Raw genomic sequence first — 15,096 nt, forward strand, 5'->3', positions numbered from 1 at the left:
CGGTTTCAATGCATTCAAGAAATCCGGGTCATTGGAGGGAACAATAACCCGGTCCCAGAGGCTACCGCCATATTGGTAAAAAGTTTAAAGGCCGTCAGAAAATTTCCGGCTTAAGAAGAAGGATTCTGGTTTAGATCCGGCTCAAGAGACTTGACGTCTCCTACAAGGCACTGAAGCTCTTAAATATCCGGTTTAAAATCCGGTTCAAGGGAAATTTATCTGCCACAAAGTTTTGAAGCTTTCAAACCCGGTTCAAAATCTGGTTCAAGTTCGAGTTCTCAGGAAAATTAAAGGGACCAAAGAGTCTGTTAGAAAGCACAACTCAAACATAGGTACCCTACTTTAAGGACCATTGGGAGCTGATCGTATTTGAATTTAGCTTAACCCTTTTGGTGTGACCCTGATCGTATTCGAATCAGAGTCGTTAAATATTCTCATGATCACTAGGGGGCTTCCTGTTCAAACATAGGTCGTATTCGAACCAAAGAGAACATAGCTGTCGGTACCCTCTTGATCGGCACACTGCCAAGCTCACTAGGGGGCTTCTTGATCGTATTCGAATCATAGCTCAACCCCTTTTGGGAACCGACGTGGATAGTATTCGAATCAGCGTCGTTAAACAACTCTCAAGGTCATTTGGGGGCTTCCTATTCAAACATAGGTCGTATTCGAACCAAAGAGAACATAGCTGTCGGTACCCTCTTGATCGGCAACGCCAAAGCCACTGGGGGCTATATGATCGTATTCGAATCTTAGCTTAACCCCTTTGGGACGGTTTTCTGATCGTATTCGAATCAGAAGCCTCAAATTTTTTGAAGTCTCTTTTTGCAAACAGTTTTTGGATTTTATTTGAAGCTCTTTTGATCATATCTAAAGTGTATATGAGTGGTTGCTATTTAACCCGGTTTGACTTTGGATGATAAGTCGCCATCATATGACAATCATAAACATTTGGAAGTCTTGATTTCTAAAGATTGGGTTATCACCCTTACTGCACAGGTCACATAAACCGGCAGTGAAAATTCAATATCACAGGGATCTTGTGATCTAATTATGTGCAGGGCCCATAATCAAAGATTAAAATTGGTGTCTCAAAAGGGTTATCAATTCTTGATTTTCTCAAAGGCTATAAATAGCCGGGTTATAAAAATTCTGGCTTACAATGGAGGCGTAATAAATCGCCATCGGCCAAGAGCCGCCGGGTATTTAAACTCCGGATTTACTTGTCAACAGATAAGGTATTTGAAATCTTTAAATAGCCAAACTTGGCTGGATTTTCATTATGATTTGAATGATTGAGGTTTTCAAACCGGGTTAGTCAAATCTTTAATAGCCAACATGGCTGGATTTTTATTATGGTTATCAGAAACTAATATTATGATTGAGGTTTTCAAAGTCGCTTCAGCGCAATGGCTATTATTTTATCAATGGATATGATTTATTCTACAATGGAAGGAATAGTCCCGAGTCGCTGCAAGCTTACAACCCGACACTTGGGGGCTACCAATTGCTCCTGTTAAAATTCAAGATACACAAGCCTTATTCCATTATATTGAAGGATCCACTACTCAGTTGGTAAAGCACAAAGCTATTAACCTTGTGGACGTGGGTTCAAGCCCCAGGATGGGGGTTACATCATATGATATTATTTCCAATGAAAAGTCCCAGCTCAGTATTATCTTACTAAGCTGGCCCTTGGGGGCTACACGTTACTGCTGAAATTTACATCATCATATTTACAAAGTCCCTGCTCATTATTACATAATGACCCGACACTTGGGGGCTAATGTATATTGCTCTCTGCTGAAGACAATTCTAGGATGACCCGGCTACACTACTATGACTATAGCCGACTCATGGGGGCTACACAACTGGATTTTATTTAAAGCCATGGTGCTAAGTCCCAGCTTATTCATGCTGATTAAACCGGCCCTTGGGGGCTACAGGTAATATGGATATAAGGGAGAAATATCTTCAAATTCTCAGTTTTGAGTAAATCAGATTGACCTGGTGTCTGCAAAAATCATAAACCGGCGTCGGCGACAATTATGACTTGGCCTCATCTATTTATAACCCGGCAATTTTGGTAGTCATAAACCGGCAAGTTTTATATCTTTAACCGGCTGAATATAAGTTGAATATTTGAAGACCAATATTTTTGTCAAGTCAGAGCATTGAAAGTCGACTCAAGTGGATTATCTCTTACAATATTTCTCAACAAGAGACCAATGTCAGCAAATTGACTCTGAAGCTGGCCTATTGACCCGAATTTTCAAAGGAAGTATCTGGATTTTTTGCATTGGCAAAATTTGAACATATCTGCTAAAGAGATTTGCTATGAGATTATGGATACATATCAAGAAGGAAGATGACAAGGACTTAAGGATGATCAAGTGCCGGCGTACAAAGAATATTTAACCCGAAACACAACCTGTCAAATTTGTTCTTGTGTTTATATTGCAGATTAGTTTAACATGGATAAATCCAAATTAAACTAGGGGCTAATGTCGGGGATATACCCCGCGGTATGAGCCGGCCGGAAGTATGACCCGGCCGGACTTGGCGCTTCACCGTGACCCGCCGGAGGACTGGCGACTCACGGGTCTGACGGCTCACTGTCATACGACTCACGAGCCTGACGACTCACGGATGACCCCGACGGCGGGTTAGATAGAAGACTAAGCACAAGGCCCAGAAGGCCGGCTCATGTTATGGTGGGCCGGCTTAAAAGGAAAGGGATGACGAATATTTCCTTTACACGGAAGCAAGACCCGGACTTGTATTCAACTTGTAAGAAAAGATAGACTAGTCCTAATCCTACTAGGACTCTACATGTAAGCCGCCCCTTCAACTTATATAAGGAGGGGCAGGGCTCCCCAAAGAGGGACAAGTAAGAAGAAACGATCTCTAGGGCTAGACACCGAGAGCCGGTTCCCGGCGACTCTCCCGTGATCATAATGAGACCTAGCTTCAAACAGCATGTAGGGTTGTTACCGGATGATATTTCCCGGGGCCCGAAGCTGTCTAAATCCCTGTCTTATGTTGCGTCTCTCGATTCCGCCCAACCCCTCTCAAGCTACCACATAGATGCGTTGGCCTCGCGACTAAGTCCTCACACCAAGGACATCTGCCGTGACAATTCCACGACAGGTAGTACTGCAGGCCCTTGCGGTAGTACTGGCCAATGGTGCGGTAGTACCGTAGGTGCTCACGGTAGTACCGCTCCTTGGGAGCGGTAGTACTGTGGCCTCAGGCCAGGCGCAGCTGCTCGAGGAGAAGTAGGGGCGGATGTAATTTTTTACATCCATGCCCTACGCGGTAGTACCGCTCCATGGGCGCGGTAGTACCATGGGCTCTGGCCAGGCATAGCAGCACGAGCGGAAGTAGGGGCGGATGTAATTTTTTACATCCGCGCCCTACCGGTAGTACCGCGCAAGGCTTGCGGTAGTACTGTGTCGGAGTTTTGCATAGATAGAAACTCAGCGGAAGTAGCCACGGATGTAATTTTCTATGATGTGCCTTCCCAGCCTAGACAATCCTGCCTTGTGGTAGTACCACAAGGGCAAGCGGTAGTACCGCTCCGGCGGTTCTATCGCTCTTGGCTTCAACGCCTCAGGTCTTGCCTAGCCCCTGCCGCGCATGCGGTAGTACCACGGTGCCTCGCGGTAGTACCACAGGCCCTTGCGGTAGTACCGCATGTCTGGTGCGGTAGTACCGCAAGTCGCGGGCAGAGTAAGTGGATAACGGTTGGATTTGTCCTATCACTATAAAAGAGAGGTCTTCTTCTCTGAGTTGACTACCTCTTCCACCCCCAAGCTCCATTGTTGCTCTAAGCTCCATTTTCGCCCGATATCTCTCCCTAACCAATCAAACTTGTTGATTTCCTAGGGATTGGTTGAGGAGGCCATGATCTACACTTCCACCAAGATAAATTTGATTCCCCCCACTAATCCCTTGTAGATCTTGTTACTCTTAGGTGTTTGAGCACCCTAGACGGTTGAGGTCACTACGGAGCCATATTCCATTGTGGTGAAGCTTTGTGTTGTTGTTGGGAGCCTCCAATTAAGTTGTGGAGATTGCCCCAACCTTGTTTGTAAAGGTTCGGTCGCCGCCTCCAAGGGCACCAATAGTGGAATCATGGCATCTCGCATTGTGTGAGGGCGTGAGGAGAATACGGTGGCCCTAGTGGCTTCTTGGGGAGCATTGTGCCTCCACGCCGCTCCAACGGAGACGTACTTCCTCTCAAAGGGAAGGAACTTCGGTAACACATCCTCGTCTTCACCGGCTCCACTCTTGGTTATCTCGTCCCTTTACTCGTGCAAGTTTATCTTGTGTTACATCCCTTGCTTACTTGTGTACTTGTTGTTGTTGCATCATATAGGTTGCTCACCTAGTTGCATATGTAGACAACCTACTTTGATGCAAAGTTTAAATTGGTAAAGAAAAGCTAAAAATTGTTAGTTGCCTATTCACCCCCCTCTAGTCAACTATATTGATCCTTTCAATTGGTATCAGAGCCTCGTCTCTTTATTAAGGACTTTGCCGTCCAAAGAGTATGGTTGACACCGTAGATGGGGAGGAGGAGCACCCCGGTGTGATTCCGTCCTCGTATACGGCCGATGGGGGAACCTCGGTCTCACGTGAGGAGTTCAATGTGACTTTGGACACATTGAAGACCTCCATGACGGCCGAGGTCAAAGGCATTCTTAAGAACTTTCTTGATGGTCTCAAATTATCCACCGCACCGTTGGAAGTGGTCCATCCCACTAACAAGGTGACGGATGCTAACTCCGACAAGGGGGAAGCTACTAGTGAGAAAGTTCCTTTGTCTAGTGGTAGAAATGGTAGTGGCATCTTTGCCCATGTGGAACCCCCTATTACTTATGGAGGACCTATTCCCTCCACTCATTTAAATCATGCCGGCTCTCCCCCGAAGATTGTGAAAAATGAGGATTTTGATGCTTGGGTATATCTCTTTAAACGTCATTTAAATCATGTTAATACTAACCTCTGGAGAATCATTGAGCAAGATTTTTATCCACATGACCCAAGCAACTTCACCCCTAGAGAAGCCACAAATCATCAATTCAATGAGAATGCTCTCTTCATCATCCAAGATGCAATTCCATCCGAAGATCTTGCACATCTCCGACCTTTCACCATGGCCAAGGAAGCATGGCACACCATGTTGTCTCCCTCTACAAGGGAAGCGCAAGCATTCAACGCTCCAACTATGAAGTGGTGCAAGATGAAGCCGATGAGTTTGCAATGAATGAAGATGAAGAACCTCGTGAGCTTTACCGGAGGTTGACCACTCTCGCAGTCTCACTCCGAGATCATGGGAGCAAGGATACGGATGACAATTGGATCAAGCGCAAGTTCCTCAAGGCCTTCACTACAAAAAAAGACACATCTGTGACATTTTGGGCTGAACGAATTTTTTTCTGTCATACTTATGACACTTCTATGACGATAATTGTGACAAAACCAGGTATCATCATACATGTGGTGGGGTCCTACTTCTATGACAAAAAATCATGACAGAAAATGGGCTTTTCGTCCTAGGCGGGCCGGAGACGCAGCTGCATGGCATTCTTTGGGCTTTCCATGACGGAAAAAACCGTGGTAGAAGCGAGGGCGAGGAAAATATCGGGGTGTTCCCGGTGGGTGGTCGGGGCCGAGCGATGCGAGTTTCTCTCGTACATGCACGCACGTTGGTGCGGGGCGTTGGGATCTAACTGAACCCGAGCGAGGCGTTGGGCTCTAACTGAACCCGAGCGATTGCACTGCAGGCTACGCGTTACTGAACCCGAGCGATCGATCGATGGCTGTTAACTGAACCCGATCGAGCGATTCCTTCGCTACTGCTGCTAACTGAAGCCGATCAATGCTGCCTCTGGATGAACAGTGAGTGTTGCTGGGGGGTTTGGATGAACAGTTCCCGGTGGGGGTGGATGGAGAGGACCCCGTGGTGCTGCCTCTGGATGAACAGGACCCCGATCGATCGAGCCGGTTGGGGCTGGATGAACAGGACTCATGGAGGGCTGGATGAACAGGACCACCCCGTGGAGGGCTGGATGAACAGTACCCGTGGAAGGGTGGTTGAACAGGAGCCCGTGGAGAGGGCTGGTTGAACAGTAGCCGGTGGAGTAGCGCGCGGTGGAGGCTGGATGAACAGGAGCCCGTGGATGAACAGTCGCAGGTGGAGGCTGGAGGAGGTCGACGGTGGATGAACAGTAGCCCGTGGAGGCTGGAGGGGGTTGACGGTGGAGATGAACAGTATCCCGTGGAGTCCTGTTTTGCGGTACGCCACACCCCTCCCGATGAACAGGACCCCCGTTTCGACTGTAGCGCTCCAACACAAGTCCGTTTCCTCCGTTTTGCGGTACGCCACACCCCTCCCGATCAACAGGACCCCTGTTTCGACCGTAGGAGGTCCGTTTCCTCCGTTTTGCGGTACGCCAGACCCCTCCCGATGAACAGGATCCCGTTTCGAACGTGGCCGGTCGAACACAAGGCCTTTTCCTCCGTTCTGCGGTACGCCAGGCCTTGTTCCAATTGGCTGTTCCGTCCAAGCCCTCCCGATGAACACGACGACGCATTTCGTTTCGACCCAGCCGGTTGGCTCCCCATGAACACGACGGCCACGCTGTTTCTCCGTTCCGACCCAGCCATGTACACGAGCCATGGCCATACGTATGCACGAGTAGGCGTTCGAGACCCTGCCCGTATGTACGTACGTGGCCGTATTTTCTTTCTTGCACACTGGCCGTTGTACATACATGTACATGCTACGTGCGCGCCTCTACTACGACACGTGCGCGCCTCTACATCGACCAGTATGTACGTACACGTTCGCGCCCAGAGTGACAACGCTACGTACGCTTCGACCAGGTGGGTCCCGACTGTTAGGCACTTCCTTGCGTGCGAAGATGTAGCTGGTGGGTCCCAGCAGTCAGGGGAGCGAGTCATTCTTTTTTTTGCCCGGACGCACTTCCTTGCGTGCGAAGATGTAGCTGGTGGGTCCCAGCAGTCAGGGGGAAACGTTTTTTTCGTGAAATACGGTGGTCCGTCTGGTGGGTCCCCGCTGTCAGGTGGAGGAATAATTATTTTGCGCGTAATAAGGAGGCACTTCCTTGCTGTGGCCGTGGACCCAACTGCCAGCCTCTCCATGTACAGTACTCTTTCGATGGAAGTCGGTCGTTGACCACATTGACCACGTCGCGCCGAGAGCACCAAGGTGTTGGACGATGGCGAGGCCTAGGAAGGGGAGGACACGGAGCCAGGGAAGACGCGGCAGTGGATGCCCACGCGGAGACGAGTACGAGGGTTCACTGGTTCGGCTGCGGTGTGAGGCTACAGTCGTCGCAGAATAACAGGGGGTGTGGGTGAGTAGAGGGATGGCCTGGCCAGCGATGGGAGTAGTAGGGGGCGGTGAGGCCTCCACGGCATCGCAGCCGGCCACGGGAGGCAGGAGCACGAGGCACGACCGGCGCTGGTTTGGGAGGCTAGAGCAAGAAGACCAGAGGTTGAAGAAGCACTACGGCCGTTGGATGGACATCGTATGGTCACTGGAGCTAGAATCGTGCATATTGACTAAGTTGACAAAGCCCTCCGTCCCTGTCAACTTAGTAGGCCCACAAGTCAGCCTCCCACTATACTGGGTCCCAGCTAGCAGGGGGAGTATTCATTGTTTTGTGCGTAATAAGGAGGCACTTCCTTGCGTGCGAAGATATAGCTGGTGGGACCGAGCTGTCAGCAGCGGTAACATTTTTTTCGTGAAATACAGAGGCCCTTTCGGTGGGTCCCAGATGTCAGGTGGAGGAATCATTATTTTGCGTGTAATAAAGTGGCATTTCCTTGCATGCGACCGTGGACCCAACTGTCAGCCTCTCCACGTACAGTCCACTTCAGATGCATGTCGGTCGTTGACCATGTTGACCAGGCCGCGCCGAGAGCACCAGGGCGGTGGACGACGGCGAGGCCTAGGAAGGGAATGACACGGAGCCAGGGAAGACTCGGCAGTTGTTTCCCACACGGAGGGGAGTACGGCTGTACGAGGGTTTACTGGTTCGTCTGCCGTCGCCGAAGAATAACAGCAGGTGTGGGTGAGTAGAGGGATGGCTAGGACAGCGATGGGAGTACGGTGGGGTGGTGAGGCCTGCGCGGCAGCACAGCCGGCCGCGGGAAGGAGGGAGCAGGCAGTCCCGCCGGCGCTTGTTTGAGCGGCTGGAGCAGGAACAGCAGAGATTGAAGAAGCACGGTGGCCGTTGGATGGACATCCAACAGTCACTGCTTGTGCGTCAACCTTTTTTTTAGGAAAGCCTCAAATCTGTGGAAAACAGCATACAACCCATCTGCCATTATTTCTAATAATTTACAGCCCATTTGCTAATTCTTAAGGTTTTTTTGGAGCCCATATTCTTTTTGTAAGAATTACAGCCCATATTATGGCCACGGTTAAAAAATTATACGAAATTTTGCATATTTCGGTGCGGTCCGAACTGTTTTTAATCTCGAAATTTCAAGTCACGTTCAAACTGATTTTAAAAATAAATATATATCAATATAAAATCCAACAAATTGTCCACGCATAAAAATCAATGCAATTTAAAATCTCGAAATAAAAAAAAAGAAATTTGAAACTAATTGCCGGTTTGATGTGTTTTAAAAATGTACAACCCATTTCTCATTACTAATAGGCCATTTTCTCGGCCAGCCGAATGAAGCTCTCCTCGTCTTGAAAGATTTACTTCCCAATAGGCCTGACAAAGTGACTTGGCAAATCACAAAACAACTGGGCTGTGGCCGTGGACCCAGCCGTCAGCCTCTCCACGTACAATACTCTTCCGATGGAAGCCGGTCATTGACCACATTGACCACACCGCGCCGAGAGCACCAAGGCGGTGGACGACGGCGAGGCCTGGGAAGGGGACGACGCGGAGCCGGGGAAGACGCGGCAGTGGATGCCCACGCGGAGAGGACTACGAGGGTTCACTGGTTCGGCTGCGGTGTGAGGTTGCCGTCGCTGCAGGGCCTGGCTAGCGGTGGGAGTAGTAGGGAGCGGTGAGGACTCAACGGCAGCACAGCCGGCCACTGGAGGCAGGAGCAGGCGGTCTCGCCGGCGCTGGTTTGGGCGGCTGGTGCAAGAAGAGCAGCGATTGAAGAAGCAGCAGGACCGTTTGATTCAAATCCAACGGTTACTGCTGCTAGAATCGTTTGTTGACTAAGTTGACAAGCCTTGCGTACGCATCAACTTAGTAGGCCCACAAGTCAGCCTCCCAACCGGTGCGCCCCAGATGTCAGTGGGAGGAATCATTTTTTCTCGCGTAATAAGGAGGCAGTTGATTGCATGCGGCCAGGACAGCGGAGGGAGTAGGGTGGGCCGAGGAAGCCTGCGCGGCATCACAGCGGGCCACAAGAGGAGGGAGCACGCAGTCCCGCCGGCGCTAGTTTAGGCGGCTGGAGCAGGAAGATCAGAGATTGAAGAAGCACGTCGGTCGTTGGATGGACATCCAACAGTCACTGCTGCTAGAATCGTGTGTTGACTGACAAAGCCTTGCGTAAACAAGCCAGCCTCGAAATCTGTGGCATGTACAGCCCATTTGCTATTATTTTTATAATTTCTCCTCATTTTCTAATTCATATCTATACCTACTAATAAAAGGGCTATCGCTTCTTACCACCGTAACTTCGTCCGTTTTTGGTCTGTCCATCCTTTTCCCTGGTTTGGTCCGTCAATTTCGTCCATCACGCTATGCCTAATCCTCCATACAACTTGCGTACAAGCTAAATCGCCTTACTGGGCCTTGGCCCGAAATCGGCCCAGCCAAAAAATGTAACGTGGAACCTACCCAAACTAAAATAAACGTTTTAACCTGGGATCGAACTCACATAGTTGCACATTGAGGCCCAAGGCAGTGGCCAACCGAACTAAGGCATCGCTATTACAAAACAAAAGGTTTGTTCTTTTATAAATTAGTACCACCTCGCTGCTTTACAATCCGTTCTACCGATTTATATATGTTTTCGATTCAAAATCAATAAGCATCCTAGAGATCTACTGGTTGTGAGGAAAGTGCCTTTGAGAATAAGGAAAAAATATGGCTGATATAAGGCTTAGATTTCATGAGATGTTGCGGCGTGATCAGCGGGGGCATAAATAAGGAAAAAGAGGCGTAATTGGCAGGCATAAATTTGGAAAGAGAGTTTGGCAAAAAGAAAAAGGAAGGAAAGGATAATGACCAATTATACAATAATACCAGCGTGTGATACTTCGGCATAAATAACGAAGGAGAGCTCCTAGAAAAATGAGGAGAGAATAAATTTGCAAAGGTACGTGGGCATATAAATAAGGAAGAAGAGTTCCTTAAAAAAGGAGAGAACAATGTTGCAAAGGAATTTATAATACGGGAGCATGATCAGTATACATAAATAAGGAAGGGGAGTGAGTTTGACAAGAAAGAAAGAAAGAAAGGTGTATGATGACACAAAAGCCCTTTCAGATCAGAATCGTCGTACAAAAATCGTATGAAAAACTTTGTAGCTTTTTAATGTACAATTGGAAAAAGAGTTCCTCACGTGCGAGCTTTGCAATGCTCCAATAATGACTGCCGCAGCACATGTGGGGACCAAGCCCCGTAAATCTCGCCTCGCCCTAATTAATTTCTCTCCCCCTTGAATTCAAGGGTGGGCCCACATTAAATTATCACCCCCTTAATTCAGTTGTGGAACCCACACTAACCAATCTCAGCCCCCCTTGAATTCGTGCGAATTACCATGACCGTACAACTGATACGAATTTTTACTAAAACCACGGTGCGTGCCTTCCCACCGTCGTCGAGGGGCATCATTCGGATGTTGTTGGGTCATGCTGCTCGATATATTGGTGGATGCATCATTATCTCTCCCGTTGCAACGCACGGGCATATGTGCTAGACCATATCCATATGTTCCATAATTTGGTGCATATGTTTTAGACCACGTCCATGGCGTGATCCGAAAACTATTTTCAGTTTCTTGACAAAATCCGATGGTTGAAAGTTGACCATTTTGTGATCGAACCTCCGACCATGACTACTCTCCCATTATTAGTAATGGCGCATTCAGGCAGTGGCCGGTGTGCCAGGGCTCCTATGGTGGCACTGCTGTTGCGGTTGGTCACTGGATCTAGGCGGCTAGATTTGCCCGTTTTCCATTTTTAGAATTGGTGCCCATTTTCTGGTCAGTACCAGGGTTAAAAAATTAACTAAATATGTGGGAAATTTTGAAAATGCGCAAATTTTGCTGGGGAACAAAATATTCTTAATCCAAAAATTAGTAGCCATACTAAAATAAATTTAAAAATAAATTAGTACTATGTCATGTTAAATCCAATGAAATACTCCCTCCGTGCCAAAATTCTTGTCTTAGATTTGTCTAAATACGGATGTATCAAGTCACGTTTTGGTATTAGATACATCCGTATCTAGACTAATCTAAGACAAGAATTTTGGGACGGAGGGGGTATAAGATATCGGTGAAGAACAAAAACAAAAAAAAGAAACTAATATCCCATTTTCTATAATTTTTTTAGAATTTTCAACCCCTTTTGATATTACTTTTAACAGACACTGACCATACTCTTTGGCCAGGCCGGAATGCATCCCGCCTTGTCTTGAAAGATTTGCAGCCTAGTAAGTCGGAGAAAACAAATAGGCCTAGCTTGGGTATTCTTCAAAAAGAATTACTGGGCTACCTATTTTCCCAAAGAAAAAACTGCTGGGCTGGTCATGTTGTTAGACGGGCCACAGAGACCGCACAAACCAATTTATAGTCTCCTCCTCCGAATTACTACTAAAAAAAAGTTGTGCAACTCAGTCATTAATTGACTATACGTTGAAAATGATGTGGGTCCCAAATATTAGCAGGGTGGATTAGAGTAAAAAAACGAGGGGTTCATCTGAGTAGTAAAAGAGGCGCTTGCTTGTGTTCGGGAGTGGACCTGGTGGGTCCGTACTGTCATACTCACAACTACAGTCCTCTCCCAATTCACTATGTTGACAAGGACCGTTTCAAAAAAAAACTATGTTGACAGGGCTGGACGGCAGCGCCTCGACGAGCGCACCAAGGCGGAGGATAAAGTGCTGTCGCCAATGTGCTGGGATGGGTTGGACATTCTTATTGAAAAATAAAAATGGACCGGATCTATTTACGACGTTGACTACGATTTCCATGGGTCCGCTAGTTGCACGAAGAAAATGCTGGGAGAAAGAAGGCTGGTCGCTATCTTTGCCGAAGAATAATATTGACTGGATGTAACGACACTATCATAGGAAATAATATCCTCCTGTTAAATCATGAATTTAAAGAACTGGTGCATGAGCATTTAGCTTTATGTATTTATTTACTTATTTATGTTTAGGGGACCATGAGCATGTACCTGGGACGGATTCATGTGAGAGCCTCCCTTCCATTTAATTATGGGCTTCTCTATTGGGCCTTCATCAGCGGGCTGCATGTTATCAACAAGTGGAAAATGTGTTCCGTACGAAAAATAGTATGCGCTACATACGGTACGGGGCACTAAAGGATCGAACCGTGCAACGACTTCCAAAACATTGTGTTTGTCGCTCTAACAACACATTTATTCAACCAACAGACGAAATATACTACTGATTGTACATTGAAAACAGCAGCGGCAACAACCAGGGCTGGGGGTGCAACAGAAGCAGTAAGCACGCCAGAAGAGTGAAGACGCAGCTCTCTCTTCCAAACCAAACATTAGCCATCATTACAAAAGGGCTACCAAAAAAGAACAAGTGTATGCATCAAACTAAATAAAGATCCTACTACACCAAGTGTACGCATCTAACTAACTGGCTCAGTTAGACGTTACTATTTATTAAGCTGTGGAGATTGGCTGACGGCTTGAACCAGATGGGTGCCTGACGGGGGAAACTCCAGCCAGCAGGTGGAAGTCTGATACTTGCGGCCCTCTCTCCTACTTTGGGCTGCAGAGCGTGGCGGCACATATTAGGGTATGGTGCATGCAGAGACGCATGGTACGCTGTGTACACACAGTTTTGCCTGATGAACGAAACCGCGCTGCCATCATGATCCTTGCCGTCGGTTATCTCCTGGTTAATCAGATAATTCAGTCCGACAAACAAAGAGCTTGTACCAAGGCTACCTACCAATCTCCAGTCAAAAATTCCTGAAGGCCCAGAGAAGCTGGGATCCTGCTCAAAGACCTTGAAGTGATTGTGATTGTATTCCGCAAAACAACACGCCCGGTACGTGCGAACGATCATCAATCGTTCGCCGTCGTCTGATCGAGCCAGGAATCACCTACAACTGCCATGCCGCTTTTCTTTGAAAGGTTCTGGGATAAGGAAGGGTAGGGACACCAGGCAGCCTACAACATCATATCAAGTTGGAGTCAAATAACCCTCAAAAACAAAAAGTTGGAGTCAAATAAAAAAGGGCTTTTGATGTAGTCAATCTTAAGAACAGCATGTTATGAGCATGAATATTTTTTCAGTAAATGTTGACAGTAATATAAGCAAGCCATCATGATATCATAGGAAAGTAACATACTACTGTAACAGCCGTTTGTAGCGATGACTGGAGTAGGCCAGCAATACGTCCAGCCATAGAAGGATTCGACAGCGTAAATGAAGCCCTTGTGTTCAATGGCATCAGAGAACCATGGAGGATGTATGATCCTGCGATGGACGTGCAGATTTATCCACTTACCGCAGTGACCTGTTAGACAGGCGAGACCGCGGTTGAAGAACGCAATTAGCCTGAAGTGTTTATAATTCGCAGATCTTGTGGGCACTTGGCAGATTACAACCTTGAGCAAATCAAACTTGGTATCATGTTGGCTACTGTAAGATTCCGAGTATTCTGGGCCGCGGTGCCAAAGCAGTGCAGTGTTAATCGAAGGAAGGGGGATCAATCGCCGGGTGTAGACCTCCACGAGCATCCAGCTGCCGCGACCGTCGACGAGCACCATCCAAGATGTGTTCATGCCGACCCAGTACATACCGTTAATGTAGTTGAGGGTGACGGGGATCGGATCGCAGTCAAGGGGGTTGATGCTCGCCACCCTACGATCGTTATGCTGCGTGACACGACGTTTCTAAAGATCAGGCGGCATCAGCAAGCAAGGAGCTGGCTTAAAAAGCTCCGGCCTGAGGGCTTTGAGTAAACGGTATAGCCCCGACGAGCACGCGGCGAGCAGCATGGTACTGAGATTGTCCACACGCGAAACAATGAGCTTGATTACCTCTGTGGGGAGCGAATTCCAGTCACTCTTTCGGCGGACGCTGCTCGGTTCTGCCATTGTTAGTGCTTGCGTTTCGGACGAGGGGGGAGGCGCCTTAGCGGGGATGGAAGATTGGACGAGTGGGGGAGGCGCCTTAGTGGGGATGGAAGAGCGGACAAAGATGGAGAAGTGAATATGTGCTACGGGAAGTCGACAGGTGATGATGACTACAGCACGCTGCTTGACTTACGAGACACATACCAACAGCGTAGGGTCATATCAAAGTCAGACAACTTGCTTGAGTGATCACAGTACTGCTACTCCCTACAGTACCTACTACTATGCCCTAACTTGCTTGAGTAGAGTAGTAGTGGAGTAGGACTCTGCTCTACTACTAGCACCGGAGGAGTAGTATGTTCTAATCTAAAATAGTTACAAACTTCAATGTCCGAGCAGGAATAACTACGAACCGCCATCGGTGCTAACTCCAATCCCCAGCAAACGTTCGCTAGGAGACATGGCAGTTACAAACGCTCGCGACGCAGTTACAGTACGTGTGTAAGGGTGGCGGTTTTGTCAAATACTATGGCTTATAAAAAGGCCACCGTCGGATGGAAATCTGACGGTTACGTGGGATTCGCCAGGATTGAGCTCGTGCCAAACAATCGCCAGATATCATTACTAAAAAAAGGTTAAAACACCCGGGGCTATAACTTGCACCGGCTGACCACTAACAATGATACTAACATAGTTGTAAAATGGTCAAAGACCGTGTCTACGTGGTGTTTGGAATTATATGCAAAAAAATTAGCAAGATGCCCGTGCATTGCACAGAACATCAAGAT

Source organism: Triticum aestivum, chromosome 1D, assembly GCF_018294505.1.
Source record: "Triticum aestivum cultivar Chinese Spring chromosome 1D, IWGSC CS RefSeq v2.1, whole genome shotgun sequence".
NCBI classification, from domain to species: Eukaryota; Viridiplantae; Streptophyta; class Magnoliopsida; order Poales; family Poaceae; genus Triticum; species Triticum aestivum.